Source organism: Coptis chinensis, chromosome 3, assembly GCF_015680905.1.
Source record: "Coptis chinensis isolate HL-2020 chromosome 3, ASM1568090v1, whole genome shotgun sequence".
Taxonomy (NCBI): domain Eukaryota; kingdom Viridiplantae; phylum Streptophyta; class Magnoliopsida; order Ranunculales; family Ranunculaceae; genus Coptis; species Coptis chinensis.
In genome coordinates, this window is record NC_141458.1 from 17690728 (window position 1) to 17710608 (window position 19881).

Sequence of the window (19881 nt, forward strand, 5' to 3'; positions counted from 1 at the left end):
GGGACCTAAAAAGTAAAAGTCATAATGTAAGATTTAGGGCCACGTACTTCTCCAAATAATGGCCATGCCATACACAAATGCACTGTTAGTTTATAGTACAATTAAACTAATATATACATGTGCAAGATATTTTCTTCAAAAATAAATGAATTATCAAATTTAATCTATTATTTAAAAGCCTCGCTCACTGCACATCCAAAAGACCAGAACCACCAAATTTCTTTTCTCTTATTCCAGTCTCTTCCATCATCACCTATTCAGCATATTTTCCATGAACGTACAAAAACATCTAAAAATTAAAATGATAGTCACAGTCCAAGGACCAACCGTAGTCCAGCCTTTTGAGGAGACACCCAAAGAGACCTTATGGACTTCTAATGTGGATCAGTTATTTAGAGGGCACATCCCAAGTGTGTATTTTTATAGACCAGATGGTTCTTCGAGCTTCTTTAATGCTAGTGTGTTAAGAGATGCCCTTAGCAAGGTCCTTGTTCCATTCTACCCTGTAGCTGGAAGGTTAAAGAAGGATAAAAATGGTCGACTTGAGATTGAATGTAGTGGTGAAGGTGTATTATTTCTTGAGGCTTATACTGAATCTATTCTCGATGATTTAGACTTATCCCAGTAGAATGATGCGAAAATGAGAGCTCAATTCAATTAAAAGCTCGGCTGAAATATAGAATCACCTCAATAGACTGATGTGTAGATGAAAGTTTAATTAAACAAAAAAAAAAAAAAAAAAAAAAAAAAAAAAAACTCAAATATTTTATCCAAATCAGCATCAATACCATGAGAATATAAACGATAGTAGAGGTAGACATAGGGTGTTTTAAGTAAACAATTGCATTTAAATTTCTGTGTATGCTTAATGTACTCAACACATATCTTTTATCTTATTTGGTTACATGGTGTTGGTGGGAAGAAATCGACTTTTCTTATTATTATCTGCCAATAATTAGCAACAATCCACATATTAGACTTGGTTTGGGTGTTGTAATTAGCAAATATCTATGAAGACAAATTGGAAAAGAAAAAATCATTGCCATGGACATGGATTAATATATATATATATATATATAATACAATTATGTTCAACATGATTTGTTTTTTTATTTCTTTGCATATATAAAAGTATTACACATCTTACATATATATAAATAATTCAAATTAAGTCCTTTTTCCTTTAAATTTCATTTAAAAAAAGATTAAAAATTAAACCTTTTCTCCTTTAAATTTCATTAAAATAATCATAATAATAAAATGAGATAGATAAAATGGAGGAGTTTGGCGTGCAAAATGTGGCAACCTAATAGATGTACACGTGTACTATTTTTATTAGCCGTAACTTTTGTGTTTGTGTTTTTTGTTTTTAAACTTTGGGCCATCTGTACTAAATTATGCAACTTGCAAATGAAAAGGGTTTGGCACAATGGGTAATTATGATAGTGAATTAGGATAGTTTGATAAAGACAAAAAGCAATAGTCCACGGGTACGAAAGTTGTGAGTTTCTTAGTCTAATTTATTGGGCCCACTCCAATAATAATTATTAATGACATATATGTCCCTATTAAACATAACAATTTACGTATTATATTTTGTCTGGTTGATGTTAGTAGATAAGAGCACTAGGGACAAATTAGGAAACGAAAAAATCCGGTCGATGGAAACGGAGCTACTATGTGGGGAGTTTTCTTTATAGGTGAAAGAAGTATATATATAAAGATAACAATAAAGATATATACGCAAGATATTTTCTTCAAAAATAAATGAATTATCAAATTTAATCTATTATTTAAAATCCTCGCTCACTACACATCCAGAAGACCAGAACCACCAAATTTCTTTTCTCTTATTCCAGTCTCTTCCATCATCACCTATTCAACATATTTTCTATGAACGTACAGGAACATCTGAAAATTAAAATGATAGTCACAGTCCAAGGACCAGCCGTAGTCCAACCCTTTGAAGAGACGCCCAAAGAGACCTTATGGACTTCTAATGTGGATCAGTTATTTAAAGGGCACATCCCAAGTGTGTATTTTTATAGACCAGATGGTTCTTCGAACTTCTTTGATGCTAGTGTGTTAAGAGATGCCCTTAGCAACGTCCTTGTTCCATTCTACCCTGTAGCTGGAAGGTTAAAGAAGGACAAAAATGGTCGACTTGAGATTGAATGTAGTGGTGAAGGTGTATTATTTTTTGAAGCTTATACTGAATCTATTATCGATGATTTAGGAGACTTTGAACCAAGTATGGAACTCATGCAGCTTATACCAAGCATCAGTGAGGGGCATGATATATTTTCGTATCCTCTCATGCTACTCCAGGTTTCTTCTTCAAACTTTAGATTAATGATTTTATGTTAATTGTTCTTTGAGGTTAGTTCAATGTATTTGCATCAAGTTTCCAATTTTTCGTTAATTATTTTTTTAAGGTTAGTTCAATACAGTTACATCAAATTTATAATTTCCTGTTAATTATTCATTTAGGTTAGTTCAGTGAAGTTTAATCCATTTTTCAATGTTTCGTTAATTAGTCTTTGAGATTAGTTCATTGCATTTGGATCCAATTTCGATTTCCCGTTACTAACTCTTTAAGGTTATCTCAATACATCTGCATCTAGTTTCTGATTATTTATGCTTTGAGGTTAGTTCAATGCAATTATATCCGGTTTCTGATTTCCCATTAATTATTCTTTGAGATTATTTCAAATGCATTTGTATTTAGTTTCCGATTTCCCATCAATTATTCTATGAGGTTGGAAGCTGTTATATAGGCCCACAACTGACAAACCAAAACAAATTCAATAAAATAAATATAAAAATCAAATGACCTTAATGCCCTCATCTTCTTCCTCTCTCTGTTTTTGACTTTTTGTCTAGTTAAATCTAATGGTCCTTTAGGTCTTCTCCATCTATCAAAATCTAACAAACCTAAGTCCCGTAATTTAATGATGGGTATTGTACCAAAAAATACTTGAAATAAAAAGTTTTTACATTGCAAAATCTGCAAAAAAATTCAAAATTATTGTTTAGTGTAGCAAGTTTTTCTTTCTTTTTTATGGTTTTGATGGTTTTGATAGTGTTGATTTTTTATGGTTGATATGTTTTTCTTTTTAATGAAACTAGCCACTATGCACGTGGTACTCACGTGGGCTCTATTGAGTTTTTTTTAAATTATAAATGTTAAATTACTATTTTACCCCTAAAAAACAAAAAAATAAGAATTACCAAATTGCCCCTGAGACGTACACCAAAACACTGTTACTCAACCCCCACAATTTTCTGTATATTAAAGATAAGAAACATAAAGGGAAGAGTATAGCAAAGGGCAGAAAGGAAGCAAATGACCGAAAAGTACACCTTTTTGGTTTTTGCTTTTATACTATGATGACTCACCATCCTTGTGATGTAGACAACTCTATCCTACAGCCCCTATTATCATTTGCCTTCTACTTTTTAGTGAGTGGCAACTGGCAATATGCGCAAATCATGAGTGTTTTTTTTTTTCCCGATAATTGTACAACTTGTGATTTGTGAGTTGCCTTCTAGCATTCCTCATCGTATGTGCATCGGAATATTGTACGTGTTCTTTGGTTAAATTTTATAGTCCCTGTAAAGGTGTGATATGGTTTTCCCTTACAAACAGTCTCTGGGGGACTGGAATAGACTATTGGATGAGACCGAGTTCGACTTGAGAGCGAACTGCCTACGTATGTTACTCTGGGTTGTATGGGGGAAAGTATAATCAGGTCTGGCGTAGTTCATAGGGGAGGTATTTATAAAGGTTGAGAGTGTATCCCTGCTCACCACGTGTCAAGGATGTCCCAAATGAGGGGTGGAGATTAGGATCACATGTGAGAACTGCCCTCCTAGGTCTGCTGTAATGATGTGGAGTGGCAGTCTGTACAAGTAACTATGGCCGTGATCGATGGTGGACGGTCAAGATATGTGTAAGTACACCTTTGGTCATGATTGCTTATGGATAGGGAATCCGTGTCACTTCCTCGTGTAGTTCGCGTGATACTGCGATCTGTCTGTAGCGTTCTACTAGCTCATGGATCGCGACACTGAATACCGCAGTCGATGTGTCATTCCCACCATGTTAAACGCGTGTTGGATATAGAATATCACTCCCCTACACAGCCCCCTCTCAGTAGGTTGTGAGAACGACCTGCTGAGAGAGATCGGTAGCGCGCGTGGAGTATGCGAGAGGTGGAAATCTCCAACGACCTATGAGGAATGGCTCGTGTTAACCATGTGAGCTAGTGGGTGCGAACGTTTGACGCGTGTCGCGACGTGATGAGGATCTGGCGATTCGCGAAGAAAACGTGGTGCCCCATTTTTTCGGGATGTGAAAAGACAGGACAATTGGTTGGAAGTCGTGGGCAGCTAGGGCTAGGGTGTAATCATGATGCCTTGGAAACTGGAGGGGCGGTTGCTAAAAATTTCACTTGCTCTGTTGAGACTTCATTTGGCTGCTTCGTCTGGTAGACAGAACTTCATTACCGCATCATCTTTCAGGTTAGTTCTCTGCCATTTTTGAACCTCTTCTTCTTGTTTGGTGCTAAGCCTCTGTGCTAGAGTTGTTAGGATACCCTGTTAGATACTAGTAGCTAGATTTGTTAGGGTTAGAAGAGACAATGTCGGACTCCGATGACACTCGATCTAATGAGGTTCGCGAAGTTTCTCTTGGCTGGGATGACGAAGGTGAGGAGAAGGATGAGTCTGTGTGTGAGATGGTTGAGAGTGATGATGAAGGCGAGGGGGGCTAGGGGCTAGCAAAAAGAAGATGGGCTCGATCTGCGTTGCAGTAGGCTGCTGAAGCTAGCACTTGAGGTTCAGTGATGTGAGGGTCGTTGTCTTCAAACGGCCTGTCGCCTAGGGCTGTGGATAGACATGCTTTGAGGGCGTTCCCATATCTGAGAAAGAAATATGGGATAACCATAAGCGATCTGGAGATCCATGAGCCTGATCGGAACGCTCTGGTTTTTAGTGAGAGGTACACCCCACCCAATCATGGGGTGATCATCTGTGAGGGACAGCTGAGGGCGCACATGACAATACCGTTCTCCAAGCTGGTTTGCGAGTTCCTGAACCGTTGTGGCAAGGCACCTGTTCAGTTCGAGTTTGTGGGGAACACGTGGCGATTATTTAAGGTTTTTGACCTCTTGAACGCCAGTGGTGAGTACCGAATCGAGGTCGCTGATGTGATCGAGCACTACCTCGTAAAGCGATCTAGGTCGCTGAACTTTAGCCTGCAAACACGAGCTACGCTGTCGGGCGTTCTGGACGGTAAGAGTAACGAGTCGTGGGACAAACGACCGCTGCTCCTTGTAGGACGCTACTGTGCTAGCGGGTTCAGTGTGAACCATAAAGTATGCAACTTTACTGGTGGGTAGCAGCGCGTTGTCTGATTAGGTCAACTTGGTTTTGTTGAACTTTTACTGAAACTGTTGTCTTGTTGCCTATGCAGATATCCGCCTGAAAAAGGAGTCAAGTCGACAAGTGATCGAGAAGTTCGCTAGCTTGTCGCGAGCTGAAAAACAGGCCAAGCTACCAGAAGTTGCGCATTTCTTTGAAGAGCGCGGAGGACCTGCCATCCGGGAAAAAAGAGTAGAGCAGAAGGCCCGAGCGCGGGGTAACTTGAGTGGGAATACGTCGAAGAAAGCTGTTATGGAGAAGCGTAAGAGCGATCTGGTGACGCGGGAAGACAAGCGGGGGCCGTCTTTGGGGTGAAGCGACCGTTGGAAGTCTTTGGGGCCCTGGGTTTGGGGGGGGAAGGTCGTCGAGGGACGCTCCTTTGATGTGGACGACGTTCTCTTCGACATTCAGTGTCGACCTCGCAAAGGCTGCGAGGGGTGGTTGAGACCGCCTTGGGTGGTGAAGTCTGGGGAGGGGGAAAGAGGCGACTCGCGGCTTCGAGGCGAGGCCGATGCCGACTTCCGGCGTCCCTAGGTGAGGATGCCCCGGAGGTCGCTCGACCCAAGGTTGTTGGAGATCCCTCTGGCAAGATGAAGGGAAAGGCTAGTGCAAGAGAGACTGGTAAGGGGCACTCCAGTGCTGGAAAAGATGAGCTGGAGCGCAACCTGATGTACATTGATGATGTAACTGGGAAGAAGCGCTATGTGAAGAGGTCGGATTGTAGCTACAAGTCTGCACCCATAGCTGCTTGTTTGTTAGAGGGGATGACCCTGGACGGTGATAGGAAGGACCTGGATTCGAAGGAGCTGAAGTCGAACCTGAGGGGGATGGACAAAGCGATGTGCCTGGTGAGTAACCCTTTCGTTCTACTTGACTGTGTCATCGCGTTACCTGCTGTTTGTTTGGTAATAACGTGATATGTTGTGTGATCTGTTGCAGCTGATCTCTGGGTACCAGAAGTTGAAGACGGCAGATCGCTGAACTGGAGAAGGCGGACGTCGAGTTACTAAGGGACGAGCTGTCGAATCTGCGAGTGGTGCAAGAGGCTGAGAAGGCCGAACTGGATGCTCTGAGGCCTCAGCTCACTGCCCTGACTCTGGAGAAGACCTCTGCTGTGAACGAGTCGATCGAGTTGAAGCATGAAATGGAGGTGTTGAGGGGCCAACTAGCCGCGGCGAACACTTATGCTGAACGATGTAAGACTTCCACTCTGCAAGCAAAAGAGGCCTATCTCGCCATCCGTGCTGAGGTGGAGGAGCTGGAAAGGAAGATGGACGACCTGCAGGAGGAACGGGAACGCCGGACCTCGGGCAAGCTTCGAAATGAACTAGCCGAGATGCCGCCCGTTCTGCGGTCGTGTCACCCTCCATCCCTGGTCTGATGAGTGAGCAGCTGCAAGGGTCCAGCGATCTCCATGTGGTTGGTGCTGAGGCAGTTGTGGGGTTTTCCGGTGATCCAAGCTCCGTCTCTGTTTTGAATGTCACTCTTGGAGAAGATTTAGGCGAAAATGTTTAGAACATTTGTTTATTACACGCGGTTGTAATGGGCCTCTGGCCGTAAACAATAGAGCTGGTTTCCTAGGTTGACCTGGGCAGCTCGCTTTTCTTCTTTGTTATTGATTATGATACTGGATGTTTAATTGTGCTGGATTTCCTGAGTATTCTCAGCAGCACGGTTAATATGTGAACTGGGGCGTCCTTCTTGTCGTTAGGTCGCTCCTTGTATGAATGTGAATCTTGTTGCTCTTTCCCTTTATGCCTGGCCTTGTGTATGAGAGGAATGTTTATATTTGTAAGCGTGTGCCTGCTGTTGTGAACTAAATGGTGCAGGTCGTTCATCTCGATGAGGACGCCGGGGCGTTCTGTACTCTAGCACGGCCTGAGCTATAGTGCGTGCGTGGCACGTGTCGGGATGTGGGCGGTCAGGGGGTATGAAATGATGGCTGCCAGATTGGCTGGCGTTTGGTGTCTCGATGCCATAATGGTGTGCCTTGGGAAGAGACGTTTCGTGAGTATAAATACAACCGGTCTAGGGAGAGCAACGGCATTTGCCATTCTTGTTCATCCTACTGCGGTTGTTCTCCTTCCTACCTGCTTCGGTTTCTCTCTGCTTTCCCTTTTACTCAAGTACGTTTTTCTTGCTTTCGTTTACATTGTGAGCGTAGAAGTTACTGGCCGCTCTGACCATCTTTGTTTTGTTTTCTGTGTGCAGCTTTTATTATGGCTCGGTGTTTGCCCTACGTCAGAGGAGAAGGGAGTGTCGAGGCGAAGTTCCCTACGCTCATGGAGGAGATGGAGTTCCGTCCTCATGTGCATGGGGACCGTGGTAAGAGGAAAGTTGTTGTGTCTGGTGGCAAGAAGAGCAAACGATCCAAGAGGTCAGGTCGCTCGACGGGGGGTATTGTGTTCAGGTTGCCGCAGCGAGCGGAATGCTCTCATCGGGTTGCTGATTGAAGCGACGACCTGGGGCAAGGTCGTCACGTCGCTAGTGAGGGTTCGTTCCCTCGTGTTGGGGACGTGGGGAGCGAATTCTACTATGTGGGGAGAACGGGGAAGAAGCGTGCTGTAAAACGTTCTGATTGCAGCTTCCACTCGGCGCCCATAGCGACTAGCCTGCTGAAGGGGATCGTGTTAGATGGGGACCGAGCTAAAGTCGAGGATGAGGACATGGACACGCTGCTGGGGACCATGGATATGGCGAGTTGTTTGGAAAGTATTTCTCTGTCAGCTTTGTTGCTTTGTTTCTTAAGTGATTCTGATTATGACTCTGTCCTTGTAGTTTCTGGCTGGGTATGATAAACTCAAAACGCGGTTACAACGTCGATCGTCGATGTCAACTCCGGTCGGTTGGGGATGCTTACGAGCTGCTGCACAGGGGCCGACAAGAGGAAACTTGACGCGATGACTGCGAAGCACCGTGCTGCTGTTGATGAGAACGCTAGGCTGGTCACTGCGATGGCTGAGCTTCAAATGGAGGTAGCATAAGTCACTGAGTATGCTAAGCGATGTCAGCGGGTTGCTCGCAAAGCTCAAAGCGCGTATACCACGGCCTGTAGTGAGTATGCCAAGCTGGACGAGAAGTATTGTCAGCTGACTAAGGCAGATGGGGCTCAAGGGACGGGTAGGCGCGTTGTTCTGCGGGCTGCGAGGCATGTTCCTTCGACCAGCGCTGCTCCTCAGGACAAACATGTGGTTGGTGCTCCGTGATGTTGATTTTGATTCTTGGTAAGAAATTTGGTTCGTGTTTGTAATGATCCTACTTGTTCTTTGCCCCTACGAGGGTTAAACATTAGAGCTGCGTTTTCAGGCTTGCCTGAGCAGTTCGCCCTTTTTGATACAAAGAACTGGTGTCCACGAAAGTGGCAGTTCGTTAATTCCCCCCCTTTTTGTTGTTCATCGGTCCGATCTGGATTTTCTGGGTAAACCCAACAGATCGGTGGGTTTGAACTGTTTACCTGGACCTGGCCGTAATGCTAAGTGGTAACTTTCTGCTTAATGCTTATCTTTTGCTTGACTGTTTGTAGCTATTTCTCTTTTAATCTGTTCATTTGGTTTGTTTCTGAGATGTACTCTCGTAAAGCGTTATGCTTGTGTACTCTTGCTCGGAAGAGCGATCTAGGAGATGTAGGTGTCCGATTAGTGTAGACTTAGGGGGCTCGTGGCCCTGTGATTCCCTGAGGGCGTGTTGTTTGCTGAGAGCGTTCTTTCGTAGGTTCTAGGAGTATAGGTTCTCAACGAGTAAAACTCGGAGGGGCGATGTACCGTATGCGCTCTGGCGTTACGCTTTCGCTTGAAAGCGTGTGTAGCCCCGAGGCGTCTTTGCTCTGAGGCGTTTCGCTGAGTTGATTCTAGGAGTATAGGTCCTCAACTTAGCGAGATTCAAGGAGGCGATGAGCCTGTAAGCTCCTAAGAGCGTTCTGCTCGCTTGAGAGCGTATGTAGCCCCCGAGGTCGTCTTTGCTCTCGAGCATTCTCCGAGTTGATCCTAGGAGTATAGGTCCTCAACTTAGCGAGATTCGAGGAGGCGATGAGCCCTGTAAGCTCGAGGCGTTACGCTTCGCTTGAGGCGTATGTAGCCCCGAGGCGTCTTTGCTCTGAGGCGTTCTCGCTGAGTTGATCCTAGGAGTATAGGTCCTCAACTTAGCGAGATTCTAGGAGGCGATGAGCCTGTAAGCTCCTGAGAGCGTATGTAGCCCCTGAGGGGTGTCTTTGCTCTGAGGCGTTCTCGGAGTTGATCCTAGGAGTATAGGTCCTCAACTTAGCGAGATTCGAGAGGCGATGAGCCCCAAGCTCTCGAGCGTTACGCTTTCGCGAGGCGTATGTAGCCCCTGAGGGCGTGCTGCTCCTGAGAGCGTGCTCGCTGAGTTGATCCTAGGAGTATAGGTCCTCAACTTAGCGAGATTTGAGGAGGCGATGAGCCTGTAAGTTCCTGAGAGCGTTCTGCTCGCTTGAGAGCGTATGTAGATGGTTCTTGTGGTACGAGTGGCGTGGCTTGGAGATGCGAGTAAATACCACAGTTTATGATAACAATCTTGAGTATCTTACACTTGAGCTTGTAGTAAATGGAAATATGACTTTCAATACATAATGCAACTACTGGTAAAACTGTTTTAGCAGGTACGTGTTCCAAGGTCGTGGCAACAACTTCCCTTCCTGGGTTTTAATCCAATACGCTCCATTACCAACTACGCGTTCCACTATGTACGGGCCTTCCCACGTTGGCGCTAGCTTAGAGTCATCTTGAGTTTTTTTCAAAACTAGATCGCCAGGTTGAAAAGATCGAGGATGTACTCGTTTGTTATATGATCGCCTTAGGATTTGTTGGTAAGACGCTACTTGGATAGCTGCTAGATCGCGCCGTTCTTCGAGGAGGTCGACCTCTCGAGCTAATACTGAGTTATTATGACCTGACTCGACAAGCTCAGATCGAGTTGTCGTGATTGTCAGCTCGGTGGGGATGACGGCTTCTGTGCCATAGCATAAGGAAAATGGTGATTCGCCGGTGCTAGAGCGAGCTGTGGTGCAGTAAGCCCATAGTATGTTCTCGAGCTGATTTGGCCATTGGCTTTTGTTCTTTTCAATCTTTTTCTTCAAATTCTCTAGAATGGCTTTGTTGCTGGCCTCTGCCTGTCCATTGCTTTGAGCGTACTGGGGAGTGGAGAATGCATGAACGATCTTCCACTTGACCAGGAAATCTCGGACTATTTTGCCTTTGAACTGGGAACCGTTGTCCATCACTAGTGTGTGTGGTAAGCCGAATCTGGTGATGATATGAGTCCAAATGAAATTCCTGACATGTGACTCTTTGACGTGAGCCAATGGAACTGCTTCGACCCACTTAGTGAAGTAATCTGTGGCAGCCAAGACAAAACGGAAGCCGGTACTTTTCTGAGGGATGAATGGTCCCATAATGTCCATGCCCCACATGTGGAACGGCTAAGGGCTCGCGATGTTGAACAGTTCGCGGGCTGGCTGTATGATGTTGTGACCAAATGTTTGACATTTGACACACTTGAGGACATACGATTTGGCATCAATCTGCATACGGGGCCAGAAGTATCCTTGGGAGATCGCTTTGTGGGCCAATAAGCGACCTCCGGCATGATTGCCACACTCTCCTTCATGAATCTCAGCGAAAATTAACTGACCTTGCTCCGGACTAACGCACCTCAGATGAGGTCCCCCTGCGGACTTGCGGAATAACCTGTCATTCACCAAACAATAGCTACGTGCCTGGTGTGGAACCTTTCTGGCTTTGGAACGCTCATCTGGGAGTATGTCGTGCTGGCTGTATTGTATAATAGGCTGCATCTATGTTTGACTTATCTGATCTTCAGAGAGTGGGCACAGGTCACTGATTGCCAAGATATAGTCTGCTTGGTAAGCTGGTCGATCGACCACTTCAATGGTCAGTTGCCTAGGGGCCGATTCGATTAATCCGAGTGGCTAGGTATGCTAAACTATCTGGCGTGGCGGTTCTCGTCCGCGCAAAAATGGTGTACCGTAGCTCTGCTAAAAGAAGGAAGCAAATCATTAACAACTTGAAGGTACTTGGAAAGGTTATCTTCGCTGGTAGTGTACTCTTTTGCAATCTGGCGAACAACCAGTTGCAAGTCACTAAAGATTTGGATCTCCCTTACACCGAGCTGGATTGCCACACGCATTCCATTATTAGTGTTTCGTACTCTACTTTGTTATTGGAAGTCGCGAAGTCTATGCGGACTGCTTTTTCTATCATGGCTCCCTCGGGGGATACTAAAATGATTCCGATACCACTGCCTCCGGGGTTGCTGGAACCATCGACGTAGAGGGACCAAACTGTTTTTATGTTCGCTTTTGTGGGTGCGACCTCTGTTTCTGACTCCCAATTGGGTTCGTCGACTGGAAAATCTGCTAGGAAATCTGCGACTACCTGACCTTTCTGCGACGTGCGGGGGACGAAGTCCATGTGGTGCTCGCCCAATTCTTCGGCCCATATTGCCATCCTAGTGGTCTTATTTTCCTTATGAAGGATCCTCTTTAACGGGAGATCGCTAAGTACTTTGATTGGATGGGCTTGGAAGTAAGGTCTGAATTTTCTTGCCGAGTATAACAAAGCAAGGACTGCTCTCTCTACGTGGGAGTAATTCCTTTCTGCTGGAGTGAGTGTCTTACTTGTGAAGTAGATCGGCTTTTCTGAATTGTATTCCTCTTTGAATAGGACCGAACTGATGGCGAAGTCCGATCTTGCCGGATAAAGCCCCGAGTTTCTCCGTGCGTGGGCTTAGCTAAGGCGGGGGTGTTGTCGGTATTCCTTAAGAGTGGAGAATGCTTGGTGGCATTGATTAGATTCTATGAAAACTGCTTCGCCTTTTTTAGTATCTCAGAAGAATGGTCGGCATTTGTCGATGCTCGATATGAATCGGTTGAGTCAGTGACCATGCGACAACTTTTTGTATCTGTTTCTTTGTTTTGCGGTCGGGCATGTCGAGGAACGCCAATTTGAATGCGGATTAAACCCGATACCTCGCTGCGAGACGATAACCGAAATTTTCGGAGGGCGCTCGAAAAGGCACTTCTCTAGGTTCACTTCATGCCGGTTAAATTAAATAGTCACGGAGAACGGCTTGCTCGAGGTGAGTGAGGTGGTCACTGCTTTCTTGCTTTTGACAACCATATAAAATCGATGTAGACCTCCATGGTATCTCTAACATGTCCCGGAACATGTCGGTTACTAGTCGTTGATATGTAAGCCCTGCATTCTTCATCGAGCGGAGAACATTGTAACAATAAATTCCTTGCTTTCGATGATGAATGAGGTCTTCTCGATCTTCTTCGTGAGCGGTATTTGGTTGTACCCACTATATGCATCCATGAATGATAGCGGCTCATGCCCACAAGTCCGGGTCGACAAGTTGGTGGGTTCGGGTAATGGGAAGCTATCCTTTGGAGTTTCTTGGTTGGCGTTGGTGAAGTCGACGCCAAAGTGGACTACCATTCTTTTTGGACGCCCACTATGTTTGCTATCCACTCACGGGTAATCGACCTTCCATATGAAACCGACTTGTTTGAGTTTATCGACCTGGAAATGGTTGGATTTGCTTTTGAAAACGTAATGACAATCTTCTAGGTCGTTGTCGAACTGGTCTGGCGTCAGGGTTAACGTTTAACCGGTGACATGCAACGCTAGGGTCTATGCCAGGCACGTCGATATACGACCAAGCGAACACATCTTTATTCATGGACAGAAAATTTACAAGATGAGCCTTAAGTGTGGGGTCGAGGTTAGCCCCAACATAGACGAGTTTAGGGTCGTCTTCGGTTCCCAGATTCACTTGCTGCTTTTCCTGAGTCGGTGCTTGGTTCTGCGCGTTTTGAGTGCTCTCTGGAGGATTGCACTTCTGCAGATCTTTGTCTTTGAGGTGCGGTGGTTGGCCGGATTAGCCATAGGAACTGGAGCGTCTTCTGTGGTTACGACAACGGGGGGGGTCGGGTGATTTAGCTGTTGCGTGACAAATGACAAGCCGGGTGGTTCATTTGCAACTCCGCTGGTTGTATGAGAGCTGGTGGGGCGATCTCGAGGCTTTGTTTGCACGTGACGTTCTCCACTGGGGCGACCTCAAGGATTTGCAATGCTGGTATGACAGCTGCCTTGGTGGAGGTCGGGATCTGGGCTGGTGAGAGGAAGTTCTTGTTAGAGCCCCCAGCGTTCTGTTTTGGTGCGCTGGCTCTCACCTCGGCCACCAAGTCTTTGGCCATTGTATAGCTGGTGGGCTCGTTTTTTACGGTGATGGGCGGTTCGGCGATCTTGTTTGCTGCGATGATCTGGTTACAATGATGGGCCTCGAGTTGGTTGCTTCGAAGCTCCATCATTCCGCTTGGGCCCGGAAAACGGACCACTTGGTGCAAAGTGGGCCGATGCTTGCGCGCATTTGATGGATCCACCGTCGTCCTAGAATGGCGTTGTAAAGGCGACTTGGTATCTAGGGAATGAAACGCGCTGCGTGTTGAAGCTGACCTTGTCTTATCGGGGCCCCGAGGCGGGAGTATGATGTCTCCTATTGGGTCGGCCCTGGAGCCATTGAATCTGAAGAGGGGTGCGATTGGGTCTATGAAGACCGACTTTGGCAGGTTCATCTCTTGGATCGTGTGGTAGAACAAAATATCGCAGGAGCTGTCAGGATCGATCAAAACTTCGCAGACGTCCGGTCCGCTGATTTTGACGTGGACCACGAGTGCGTCGTTGTGCGGGAGGCAAACCTTGTTGAGGTCGGCCTCTGAGAAGGTGATGTCTCCTGTCCGACGTCCTGAACTGCGTGGCGCGGGTGCGGCTTGTGAAGAAAAGTTGTAAACTTCATGAAGGGCGCCAACACGCCTTCTCTTTTCTCATGAAACTTGAGGCGGAATCGTCTGAAGTGTGATCATGTGGATGGTTCTGTCATGCTCGCGACCTCTTGATGGCTGACGGCGATCTTGACGGGAGCGTTCTATGGAACATCCTCTGCTGTGAGGACGACTTCAGGACCGCAGATCGCTCCGTCGGGGTGGGGATCTGCTTCGTATTCTGCGGGCCATGAGCTTGTGACGCAGGTCGCCGTCGGGTATATTGGTGTATTGCTTGATGTGTCCGGCCGACCGAGTCCGCAAATAATGCTTGAGCCCCGGCCACGTCGGTCTCGTGGCGACTAACCGCGGTGAAATGCTTTCGATGGGGCTAGTCGGGCGATCTGGCTGCCTTATCTCCGGTCGGTAGAAGGCAGCTCGCTTGATCTTGTCTAGTATGTAGCTAGGAGATCGAGTAAGCACGGCGAATTCTCGGTTATTGCTCGGTTTGGGTTTGGAGGTTTGCCCTTGTTGTCAGGGTCGCTTTTTAGAGGATGATGTTACCTCGTAAACTTCTCCTTCTTCTGTTTCATCTTCTTCTTGGTTCTGCTTTTTCAAACCCTCTTGCAGCTTGATGTATTTATCAACTCGAGCGTACAACTGACTTCGGCGGCGTTTCGGCTGGTCTTTTCGGGCGCGATCTGGTTAGGTCGGTATTGCGGGTGCGGCAGGCGGTTGTGAAAGCCACTGCGGCAAATGACTCTTTGAGGCCTCTTTCCATGTCCAAGAGTTCTGTTTTGAACCGGCTTAGGAAGGAGCTGTAAGTTTCCTCCTTACCAAGAGTGAGTTGAGATCACCCTTCTTACGTCTATTGTGGACGTATTGGCTTGCAAACAGTCGGTGAGTCGCTCGAAGCTTTTATCGAGTCCGCCTCGAGGAGAAGAACCGGTCAGTGGGCCATCTTTTAGACTTCGCCGGAAACGATCTTTGCAATGGAGATGGTCGAACTTCACGTGCTTGTTGTAGAGTGCAAGACTTTGAACATATCGTGCTATATCTTTGGCTGGGCATGTCGGCGATCGTACATCGGGGGCAGTGGTTGGACAAAGTCCGGAGGAGAGACTTTGTGAAGTATTTCAGCGAAAATGGAGATCTTGCGGTAGGTTTTCAACATCTTTTGCACTATCCGGGTGGAATCTTTCTTTACCGCGTTTTTGTCGAGCCTTTGGTTCATTTCGGTGATCTGTTGGTAGACGTTGATGATGTCGTCCTCTGCGGTGACTCCTAGTGGGTTACGTGTGTCCACATTGCGTACGAGTGTGATGTTTTCTTGCCCGAGCTCGGCTATTTGCTCGTTCAACGTCCCTAGTTGGCTGCTAAAAGGTGGAGTTGAGCTTGCTTGAGGCTTGCCATGCCGTGGGCTTGAGAGTTTTGACTACATTTGTTTGGAAATGGTGCGGTTTCTCAGTAATCGAGACCACGAGGCGGCGCCCAATGTAAAGGTGTGATATGGTTTTCCTTACAAATAGTCTCTGGGGGGCCGGAATAGACTATTGGATGAGACCGAAGTTCGACTTGAGAAGCTTAACCGCCTATGTATCTTACTCGGGTTGTATGGGGAGACTAGAATCAGTCCGGCGTGGATTCATAGGGAGGTATTTATAAAGGTTGAGAGTGTATCCCTCTTTGCTCACCACGTGTCAAGGATGTCCCAAATGAGGGGTGGAGATTAGGATCACATGTGAGAACTGCCCTCCTAGGTCTGCTGTAATGATGTGGAGTGGCAGTCTATACAAGTAGCTTGCGGCCGTGATCAGTGGCTGACGGTCAAGATATGTGTAAGTACACCTTTGGTCATGATTGCTTATGGATAGGGAATCCGTGTCACTTCCTCGTGTAGTTCGCGTGATACTGCGATCTGTGTGTAGTGTTCTACTAGCTCATGGATGCGACCTGGATACACAGGTCGATGTGTCATTCCCACCATGTTAAGCGCGTGTTGGATATAGAATATCACTCCCCTACAGTCCCTGATAATGCTTTAATTTAAGAGAAACAATTTTGTTCACGATTAGTTTCTCATGCATGTCAAACACAAACAGGTAACACATTTTAAATGTGGGGCAGTTGCGATCGGTGTTGTAGTTGATCATACAGTAGCAGATGGTGCCTCAGGCATAGTACAAAATATCAGGATATGGGTATTTATCGATATTCAATTTCTGGATATGTATCGTGGATATATCTCTCTCTTTGGAGATATTTGACATTGTTTCACATGCAAATATCGTGGATATATCCAAAATATCGACAAATATTGTGGATATTGTGGATATTTCTTGATATATCATGATACATTATTTATATTTATTTAAAATATAATGGTAAATATTAAATAAAATTATTATATATATAAAATATCGCAAAATATCGCAAAATATCGCAAAATATTGTAAATATCGTCAAAATATCACCAATATTTGCAGTCGTATATATCTCTTAACATATCGTGATATTTATATATCTTTTTCTTAAATCTGGATAGATATCTCCAAATATCGCGATATATCATAATATTTTGTATTATTCCCTCAGGGACGCATCTCATTAATGCATAGTCTGAAATCGCTCGTGGCATTGATGTCAAAGTGGCACCATTTATAAATCGGGCCTTATTAATTACGTGCTCGAGAGCCACCAATCCCAATTTTCCCCCACATTGAACATGATCCATCACCACCATTGAGATTGCCCTCTGACATGCAGGACCACGGAAACGGCCCGACTAAGACCGCGGTTGCAATGTTGAAAATCTCACGCAATCAGATCAGCCTCCTCAAAGCCAAGTGTAAGGAGGCGTCCAGTTCAGATAATTTTAGTACCTACGAGGTACTAGCTGCCCATATATGGCGATGCGCAACCAAGGCTCGTCGCCTCCTGGATGATCAAGATACTAAATTATCAATTGCTACCGATGGTCGATCCCGTTTATGTCCCCCTCTCCCATCTGGGTATTTTGGTAATGCCATTTTTCATGACTCCAATGGCAACTTTTGGTGATCTCTTGTCGAAGCCACTGAATTTCGCAGTTCAAAAAATACATGAGACTATAGTAAAGGCCGACGACCAGTACATTAGATCAGCAATTGATTTCCTGGAACTACATCCCAACTTGCAAATCCTAATTCGAGGCCCAAAAACATTCAAGTGTCCTAACATGGCAATCACAAGTTGGTGTAGACTGCCGATGCATGATTAGGGCTGGCAATGGGTTGGATCGGTCCGGATATATGCAAATCTAAAACCGATCTATTTTTCAACAATACAGACCCAGAACCAGATCCGACCCGAATGGATATTTGAGTTAGAGAACCAGAACCGAACCGAAAACTTTTTTTTGATTTCGGATCCGATCCGTTCCGAACCAATAAGCTCAATTTCAACTCGGTGAACCCAGTTTTTTATAATTGGATCATAATTTTCATTATATAAATATTAAATAATTTTTTTTTACTAAATACAAAAACAAAGTACACAAATCCAAAAGACATAATGAATTATTTGAAATCCAAATTTGTAAGGAAAGATTTTCCATTAGATAGAAACCATTTTTATTATGTAAAAAATATTGTAATATTACATATGCATTTTGCATATCTTATTTTGAAACTTTAAATATTGTGATGTTGCATAAGGTAATAGGAATATATGGTGGAGGAAAATTAGGAAGAATAAGAGTAAAAATTTTAATCGGATCAGGCCTATAACGGTTCGGTATATACTTAATCCAGAACCAATCCAATAAGAGTCTGGTTCTGATTTTCAAGACCCAGAACCGGTCCAATATACTAACTACCTGATCCAGACCCGTTTTTATTGGTTCGGACCGGATCGGGTATCGGTTCTTACCCGACCCATTGCCAGCCCTATGCATGATGCTGATTTTGGGTGGGGCAGACCCATATACATGGGACCCGGAGCAATTATGTATGAGAGTCTTGGATTTATACTTCCAAGCCCAACAAAGGATGGAAGCGTTTCCTTGGCAATTTCACTGCAATCAGGTCATATGGGACTCTTTAAAGAATATCTTTATGATATTTAGCCATTTAGGAAGCTGAATTCTTATCTTCGTGTGTTCTTCGCATATTTGTATGTTTTTGGCGTTGTTTTTTCATGCATAGAGAAGATTGTTGTCTTTATGTTTGTTCTTTATTTATTGTTTGAAATGTATGTGATTTTGATTGATGATTAATTTGTGTTTATTTTTAGTCGTGTTCATAGATTTTATATTTAGTAGTCAGAACAGAAAATATTTGTCAGTTCCAAATTAGGTTGCTTAAAGTTTAATGTGTACAGGTTAGGGGTGTCAGGTTTTGCGAAGAAATGAGGTGGAGTTTGGCTCACTAGACAGTTTTATCACACTAATTTCATTTTCGATTTCTGAAAATTCGAAAAAATTGGATCGCATTGCGATTGAAAATCCGATCCGATCCATTGAAATTTCAATTATTCAACGTGGCCTCCACTTGATTAAATCCCAAAAGTCTTGGGTTCTTGATATGAAAAAAATGTCATTGAATCATATAATTATTCGCCAACCGAATGTATTATTATAAAAGTCTGTATTTTGTTAAAATCACGACGTCCACCGGCCAACTTCTTTTTTTTTCTGGATCCTTGTTTGAATGAAAATAGGTTTTCTCGCCATATTGAGCACCTCCTCATTGGCATATGATATTACCAAATAATTGAAAATAAATAGATCTTTGAAAATTTACCAAGAACAAGTTATTTATATATGCTTCAAATTTTATATTTTTAAAAAAAATTGGATCTTCCAATTCACTTAGGTTCGAATTTTTTGGAAAAATTAAAGGCCCAATCCATGTTTTCTTGGTTAAGAAATGAGGTGGAGTCTCACTAGACACTTATCACACTAATGACATTAGGTCTTTCTGTGGAGCGCATTGCGATTGATGATCCGGGATCCATTGCTTCAAGCCTTCAACGTGGCCTGGTACCCCAAAAGTCTTGGGTTCTTGACACAGAAGTCCAATTATTCGCCAACCGAATGTATAGTCTGTAGTTTGTTACAATCACGACGTCCACCGGCCAACTGTTTTCCCGTCTAGCTATATTGAGCACCTCTACCAACTATGAAACTACAATACGATATGATAGAACTCAGAACAAGCTCATATATATGCTCTTAAGGTTTCTATGTTTAAGCTTCCAATTCACTGAATCCACATATTAAAGGCCCAATGCATGTTTTCTTGGATCACAAATGTTCAGAGTTAACTGATTTGAGATGATATATTGCAAGGCACATCACTCCCGGAATGAATAGTCATTAATAGTAACGACTGTTATCTTACCATATAGAAAAATGTGGGGTTGGTGATTAATACTCGACCCCTACACACGACAATATGCAACAATAAATAACTTACTATATAGAAAAATGTGGGGGTCGATGAATTTTACCGTTTCTTTTGTTTTTTAATTTTTTTTGTCTTTTTGAGTGGCAAAATTATAATTTTGTTATTTTAAAATTTGGTTTATGTCAAACACGTTGGCGTGGTGGGGTTTTATATTGGAATTTTTTTTGAATATGAGGGTAAAATAATAATTTCACTTTGATTGTAACTTTT

The 19881-nt window shown here is 44.2% G+C and overlaps 2 pseudogenes across 1 annotated transcript; both read left to right on the forward strand.

Moving 5' to 3' along the window:
• Positions 1 to 301: 301 nt before the first annotated feature.
• LOC147508349 (shikimate O-hydroxycinnamoyltransferase pseudogene) lies at positions 302 to 628 on the forward strand (annotated as a pseudogene).
• Positions 629 to 1756: 1128 nt separating this feature from the next.
• Positions 1757 to 18533, forward strand: LOC147508350 (shikimate O-hydroxycinnamoyltransferase-like; annotated as a pseudogene). Its single transcript, XR_015218045.1, has 4 exons — positions 1757 to 2328; positions 16327 to 16399; positions 16820 to 17467; positions 18149 to 18533. The product of XR_015218045.1 is annotated as a shikimate O-hydroxycinnamoyltransferase-like (transcript).
• Positions 18534 to 19881: the final 1348 nt, after the last annotated feature.